The 8,265-nt window shown below is 37.8% G+C and overlaps 1 long non-coding RNA gene across 1 annotated transcript; it reads right to left on the bottom strand.

Moving 5' to 3' along the window:
* Positions 1 to 6: 6 nt before the first annotated feature.
* LOC115944392 (uncharacterized) lies at positions 7 to 5,764 on the bottom strand. The gene is made up of 3 exons (XR_004078950.2): positions 5,666 to 5,764; positions 705 to 848; positions 7 to 184 (listed from the first exon to the last, which is right to left on the bottom strand). It is a non-coding gene; the product is annotated as an uncharacterized LOC115944392 (long non-coding RNA).
* Positions 5,765 to 8,265: the final 2,501 nt, after the last annotated feature.

The raw sequence follows: 8,265 nt of genomic DNA, 5'->3' as shown, positions 1-8,265 counted from the left end.
GTATACTTTTCTACTCTGGTTGCCATCCTGTATGAGATCAAACATGTCAGAAGCAAAGGTGGAACAGCTTCAGTATTTTCCTGTGCTCACTGGATTGATTTTGCTGACAATTTGCTTCCTCCTTGACTTGTGAGGGCCTTCTGGAGATGTGGAAAGGAACAGTCTTAACTGGTAAGAGGCCATCCTATAGTTAAGATTACATAAGCAGAAAGGATTAATCATATGTATAGGAAGCCCTGAGACCAGTGCAGGAAATTCTGAAGGAAATCATGACATGAGAGAAAGGTCCAGAAATCAATTCCAATACTCTACCTCCTCATCCTCTGTAAGTCTGGTGTCTCTAAACATATCTCAAGGCCCAGCACACCCTTTCCCAGGATCTTTATGAATCATCTAGACCAACACTCAGTGGTTCAGATCATCAGTCACCCAGTATTGACCCAGGCTTGATAAGCTTCTTCTGTCTTGATTCTTGTGTTCAAAGCTCTATTCTAGTACCCTTTTTGGTACCCTCATTCCCCCTTAGCTGTGGACCCTAACTTATTCTTATTTGTCTTCCTGAGTCCCTGACTTTGAATGTGAATGCGGGCTCCTGACATATCACCTAATAAGTAACCTACTGGATAGCCAGAATCACCCACCCTGCTTTTCCCGAAACTCTTCTTTTGCCACTAGCTTAAGATGCCCAACTCTCATGCTCTCACCTTGCTTTTCCTGTTGCTTGGATTGTGAATGGAAATGCCATATTCTCCAGACCACCATATGGCTCCTCTGTCACTCTGCTTCCAGAAGGGTGGGTTTTCTCAACTCTAAGCCATTCTGATGTTACTGGCTTTGCCTGATGATTCCTGAGTTCAAAGAGAGAAAAGAACGTTTTAAGAAGTCAGGCCCAAATGAGGAACTATGGAGGTAAGGAGCAGAGTGCTATGTGTGAGAGAAGAGAAATATGCAGACTTTGCTAACTTTGTAATTTGCCCATTTTTCTTAACATAGGAGGCTCAAACTTCAATCACTTCTCTAGATAAGAAATGAATACCAAATAATTTTTGTTGTTGTTCTTTTACTTTATTAAAAATAAACTAGGAGTATATTTTTATAGTAATATAATTTGTATCACAATAATCATTATGACTCAATATATTTTCTTGACCTAGGACTGTAAAAGAGATTCCTTCTCTCCAATGGTAGGGATAGGGATCGGGAGTGGTGGAGAATATCACTTGTGTGGATGTGATGTGATTACCATAAATCTATGCACACTCTACTTACCTCTCCTTGATCAAGTAGGTATGTAAGTTTTTTCAACATTTATAGTAGTTATGCAAGTTGTCTGCATTATGTATAGAGTAATGACTGTAAGTGATGTTTATGTGTGTGTGGACTAGCGTTATTTTTAAGGAAAAAATATTTAACTATTTGGAGCAGACTAGTCAAAAACTAGTTGCCTTCTTCTTTCTTTAAAAGGAGGAAGAAACCACTCATCCCTAAGTGTGGTGCTGAACCAGATCATCCCTCAGATATCCTTCTAGCTAGATGTTTTTATTTTCTCCAAAAGTTTTCTAGGTGAAGATGTTTACAAATAACTTATTTTGTTTTTCTCTTTGAGGAATGTAGAAACCCAACCATGTTTCTATTGTAGGAATCAAGAATCACTTTTATGTAGTTGAAAAATAACATATTTCAGGGATGCTAGATAGTATCGAAAATCAAAGATGCAAATCTAAAACACTACTCGATAGACTACAAAATATTTAATCAGGACAATACTTGAGAAGGGAAAAATTCTTGACCATAATAGGCAAAATCATTAATATCTACAGTAGTAATGATTGCTATAAAAAGAATGGTAATTTTTCCCCTCGGTTATTATGATTTTAACAGATCTGAAACTGTTTTAGCATTCTTGTTAGAAATATTAGTGTTAATGTCATGTTAACCATTACATCAAAGGCAATGCATTATACTTTAAATGTTACTTAGTATTCTAAATTTTTCTTCAATAAATATTTATTGAGCACCTACTATTGTCAGTGCTGTGCATACAATCAACAGAACAGGTTCTCTTCTCTCACGAATTTCCCTGCAATGACACTAACCATTCAACTTCTTGTGGTCACTAATCAAATAGAATGTTACCAGAGCTTAATTTATTCACTGAGTAAGCAGTGATTACTGACAGGGAGGTAGTGTGCTGAGGACACAGCATGAACAAAATGAACTGTCTCCTGCCTTTATGAAGCTGACTGCTTAGTCAGCTAGGCAGAAGTGAATGGACACTTAAAATGTATCAGTGCATTACATGAAGAAGTACCTGGTATATGGAGAATATATAAAAGGCATCTAACCATGCCTTTAGGAGTCTGCAAAGGTTTCCCAGGAGAAAGGCCCAAGCTAAGGCCTCCCAAATATACAGGAATCAGCCAGAGCTTTGGGTACAGAAAAGCTTGTGAAAAGGCCTGAAAACAAGGTAACTGGGAGAAATGTGGTATGAGTGGCCCAGAGGATGTCTGGGGGCAAGGAGTGAACTGTGAGGCAGGAGGAGTCAGATCATTAGGGCTTTGCCTGCCATTCTGAGGCTTGGACTTTGTCCTACAGTAAAATAGGAAACCATTGAAGTGTTTTAAACATGGAAGATACATGATTAGGAACAGGTCTGTGTAAAGAATATACTTATATTACCACTCCATCTCTGAAAGGTCTGCAACCCTAAAGTATGGTTTTTATGTATGTTTTAATTTGGCACGGGATTCAGGCTCAGATGTTTCAACTTATCTGAAGTCAAGTGTCAATTTAAAATTACTGTTTACAGAGTAAACTGCCTTTTTAGTTTGGATGTTTTTCCTTGCTGCTTTGCCCCAGTAAGCACCATAATCTTGGGTCTCTATTTAGACGTCCTATCGTGGATACTCTCCTCATTTAGAATGTGAGCAGAAAGGTTCTAGTGATTCCACAAAAGGCAAATACTTGGAATGTTTGTTCCTGTCACAATATATATTCTAGAGATGCACAGTTTATGCCCCAAATATTCTTTAATCTCTTCTGTTAACATCTGGGTGAGACCCTCATCTAAATACTAACATGTCTTTAACACCTGCTAATCTCATTCTAACAGAGAAGTTAGGTCCTAAATTCGATCTGTCTGCAGGCAACTGCTGCTGGAGGACAGGAACATAAGGCACTCAGGCCCTGGCAGGGAGCACAGGGAGCATTCCAGGACCAAAATCTTGAACTGGCAAAATTGGGAAGTTGCAAATGAGGAAATCCGATCATTAAAGTTTAACTTATTGCAAGGGAGTTAGAAACCCATGTCTGTTTCACTGTATACAGGGGATTCAGCTCTCCTTTGGATTTCTTGGTCAAGGTAATTTAACCACAGTGACTCTGTGGTAAGACAAAATTTCTGGTTTTCCTGAAATAGGAGATGAATTTCTAGGCTCACATACAATAAAGTCTTGTCTTGAGTGATGGATCACTGGACTTTTAGTATGTGATTATGATATGGAATGATATTTTTATTTTCACTGGCATTTTTTATCAGCCTTCATAACAAACCTTTTCATGGCAGAAAAATATATCACACGCAAACCAAGATTTTACTAATATGCCCTCCTCTTGTTCCTTTCCTTCTTACATTCAAGAATATTTCTCCTGAATGCAATACAGAGAGACTCAGGGCTGATTCCAGGACCTGAACTGGAGGTGCTTTAGGGAAAAAAAAAAATCAAGCTGATGGTTTTAAACAGATATAAGTTTCTCAAGGGTTATATTGCTGACCTAATGCAGACAATGGAACCTTTTAAACACTGAAGCTTGAATTGCAGAACAAATGATGAATGGAAACATAAAAAAAAAAAAAAGCTGCTGTAATCTCTATCTGCATCTCCAAGGCTGAGAATGTAATTATGCATTGGTAATTATTTAGTTTCTAGAACATATTCTTTTTCTTTTAAATTCCCCTCTCATCTTCAAAAATGTTAAATTTTAAAACTAAGTAATAAATGGACATACATTTTTTTTTTCCCCTGAGTGACTACTTTGAGCCCAGTACAGCCATTAGTATAGCTCTTGATTGACACTTGTCTTTAATCCAGTAAATTCCTCTAAGGAGCTCATGGATTAGAAGGATTACAAGCTATACATACATAAAATCTCTGGAAAATAACTACTAAGGCCATAGCTACACTATACAAACATATGGACTATCTGCCAAATATCAAGATCATTTGCAAAGGATTTTTTTTTTGTTTCAAGTTTTTATTTAAATTCCAGTTAGCTAGCATATAGTATAATATTAGTTTCCAGAATAGAATTTAGTGATTCATCACTTACATATAACATCCAGTGCTCATCACAAGTGCCCTCCTTAATACCCATCACCCGTTTAGCCCATTCCCCACTCCCCTCCCCTCCAGCAACCCTCAGTTTGTTCTCTATAGTTAAGAGTCTGTTTTATGGTTTGCCTCTCTCTTTCTTTTTTTGCTCCCATGTTCATTTGTTTTGTTCCTTAAATTCCACATGAGTAAAATCATGTGGTATTTGTCTTTCTCTGACTTATTTTGCTTAGCATAATATACTCTAGCTCTATCCACATAATTGCAAATGGCAAGATTTCATCTTTTTTTATGACAAAGACCCCGAAGAGCCAAAGCAAAAAGAAAAGCAAAGCTGGAAGCATCACAATTCTGGATTTCAAGCTATATTACAAAGCTGTAGTCGTCAAAACAGTATGGTGCTGGCACTAAAACAGACACATAGATCAATGGAACAGAATAGAAAACCCAGAAATGGACCCACAACGATACGGTCAACTAATGTTTGACAAAGCAGGAAAGAATAACCAATGGAAAAGATAGTCTCTTCAACAAGTGTTGGGAGAACTGGACAGCAACATGCAGAAGAATGAAACTGAACCACTTTCTTACACCATACACAAAAATAAATTCAAAATGGATGAAAGACCTAAATGTGAGACAGGAAACCTGCAAAGTATATTAATATTTAAATGGTAACTGTAAATTATAAGATATGAATATGTTATTTCTATGTGCACAGAATGTCCTCTGATTCTGGAAAAGAGTCATAGATTATCTGAGTTTGCTCAATAGTTAAGATGTATTTAAATATATACACATATTATGGATGGCTTTAAATCTATCTTTGTGGATTCTAACCAGTGGTGTCCTGGTAAATATATAGTAACTTCCTCTGAAAGAAACAAAGAAAGGGACAGGGAGAGAGGAAGGGAGGGAGAGAGAAAGAGAAAAAAAGAGAAAGGAAGGAAGGAAATAAAGGAAGAAAGAAAGAATGAAAGAGAACAAAAGAGATGAGAAAAAGAAAGCCCAGATTTGTAGTGTTTGCCAATTCCCATAGTATAAATACTCTTAATATGGCTTGTTTCAAACTACCAATGAGGGCGCCTGGGTGGCTCAGTTGGTTAAGCGACTGCCTTCGGCTCAGGTCATGATCCTGGAGTCCCGGGATCGAGTCCCACATCGGGCTCCCTGCTCAGCAGGGAGTCTGCTTCTCCCTCTGACCCTCTTCCCTCTCATGCTTTCTGTCTCTCATTCTCTCTCTCTCGCAAATAAATAAAATCTTAAAAACAAACAAACAAAAAAAACTACCAATGAGACATCACTGCATGCAGAATTGGGAAAGAGATACACACCACTGGCTCTTGTAAGAGTAGAGTCTAGCTCCAGCACATCACTGGCTATAATTTCTTAGGACTCCAAATCCCATTAGGTAGCTCCGTGCTATAGGCATGGGTTCTGTAAAAACAAATATATTCAAGATAATTTTAGATTCTCTCTTTCTTACAGACTTAAAAAATTAAATCAACATTACATAGTACATACAGAACAAGACATTCTGCTAGGTATTATAGAGAATAGAAAAAAAATGTAAGATATGTTTGCCCTTAAGGAATTTACAATCTGGTTTGGAATACTGAGCATAAATCCTTGACATCAGAAATCACAAAGATTGAAATAACAGTATAAATAATAGTTTAGGGAAGTAGAGCTAAATAAAAGATAGTAAAAAATGAACTATCAAATGATATGTGTAGTCAATAATGACCTGATGAAAAAAGAGTGAAGAAATTCTGAGGGAAGATCTTATGAGGATGTATGACAGAGAGACTTGATGTATGATTAGCATTTCAATGTGCGGCATCCTCTGAGGAGGCATGAAGATGAGGCAGAATACATCTTAGTATACAACGAGTAAGCAACCAGGCAGGAGCAGAACATTTGTATAAATACATTTTAATAACAATGGTTGATAGTTACTAGACAGTTACTCTGTGCCAGACACTGTACAGCTTCATATCAATCAGCTCATTTAATCTTCACGGAAACATTATGAGCCAGGTTGTTTGGAGTATTAAATGAGACAATACACATTTTGTAAACAAGAAAACTAAGGCCTGTGGACATGAAACAAGTGACTGAGGTCCATCAATAGGCAAATGGTGGACCTGGAGCTGGAATTCAGGTTTCTCTGGTCCCAAAACCTTGAGCACACTGCTAATTTGGGAAGCAAATCTAGACATGCAGTTTTTAGGATAAAGTTATAAAAACGTTGAACATAAAGAATAGGAGTTCAGAAATTGTTCTGCAGAGTAATATTTTATAGAAGACCAATAAACAAACCCTTGAAAACTTAACCAAAAAGTGAAATATTCAGACATCTTGTTTTTCTACCTCCTGTGATACTGTTTTCTCTTTTGATTTTGGAGTCCACTTATGACAAACTGGGACACATCATGTGCAAAAGCCGAATATATTAAATGTTTGAGATAATGCCTTATGAGTTAGGTAAGTCTGTAGTCCGTTTTCAAAACCTGTTGATACTTAATCAGAATATACATAAAGATAAGGCTTCAATACTGGGAGTCCCTGGCTTCTTCAAAACATCTCTTGAATTGTGTTTATATAAAGTTAATAAAGCCTGTCGAACAAATTGTCAAAGAACCATGCATTCTTTTCATCTGCATGATGCACATTGACAAACAAGCATTTATTATTTATTCCTGATTGTGTTGACAAGTCCTTTGCCATTGCACAGGGACCTTTGGACTATCAGCTTTGTGAACTCTTTTCGTCCCCCATAGTCAAGATTCTTTTGTCACATAGAAATCTGGAGAAGAGGGGTGCCTGTGTGGTGCAGTTGGTTAAACGTCAGACTCTTGGTTTCACCTTAGGGTCATGAGATCGGGCCTGTGATGGGCTCCATGCTCACCACTGAGTCTGCTTGGGTTTCTCTCCCACTCCCTCTACCCTCCCACCTCCGACGCTTGCTCACGTGCTTTCTCTCTCTCAAATACATAAATAAATCTTTTTCTTTAATATGTTATGTTAGTCACCATACAGTACTTCATTAGTTTTTGATGTAATGTTCCATGATTCATTATTTGCGTATAACACCCAGTGCTCATTGCAATATGTGCCCTTCTTAATACCCATCACCTGGCTACCCCATTCCCCATCCCCTCCCCTCTGAAAGCCTCGGTTTGTTTCCTGTAGTCCATAGTCTCTCATGGTTCTCTCCCTCCGATTTCCCCACCTTCATTTTTCCCTTCCTTCTCCTAATGTCTTCCATGCTATTCCTTATGTTCCACATATGAGTGAAACTTCCCCAAAGATACAGATATAGTGAAAAGAAGGGGCACATGCACCCCAATGTTCATAGAAGTAATGTCCACAATAGCCAAACTGTGGAAGGAGCTGAGATGCCCTTCAAAAGACAAATGGATAAAGAAGATGTGGTTCATATATACAATGGAATATTACTTGGCCATCAGAAAGGATGAATACCCACCATTTGCATCAACATGGATGTAACTGGAGGGGATTATGCTAAGTGAAATAAATAAATAAATCTTAAAAAAGAAGAAATCCGGAGAAGAAAAAATGCATCTTTTGGATAAAAATATCCTGGTCTTTGCTCTTGGACAGCGAAGAAGAAAAACTATTCTGGTTTTTTATCTTGCATTTTTTTTATGAGATTGTTCTGGAAATGATAGACTGCCTATTAGCTTAAGTAAAAAAGTCTGTACAGTTTAAAGTTACTATTTAGTTGCAAGTCATTAAACACATTGCCAAATGACTTTTTATAAGATACTCATAGTGCCTATGAGTATATTTAAAACGCAGGAGGGCGCCTGGGTGGCTCAGTCGTTAAGCGTCTGCCTTCGGCTCAGGTCATGATCCCAGGGTCCTGGGATCGAATCCCACATCGGGCTCCCTGTTCGGCAGGAAGCCT

Source organism: Leptonychotes weddellii, unplaced genomic scaffold, assembly GCF_054177405.1.
Source record: "Leptonychotes weddellii isolate Sample4059 unplaced genomic scaffold, ASM5417740v2 HiC_scaffold_3368, whole genome shotgun sequence".
In the NCBI taxonomy this organism is placed as follows: Eukaryota; Metazoa; Chordata; class Mammalia; order Carnivora; family Phocidae; genus Leptonychotes; species Leptonychotes weddellii.
Note: the sequence above shows the minus strand (reverse complement) of the source record. Positions and strands in the feature narration are given on the sequence as shown.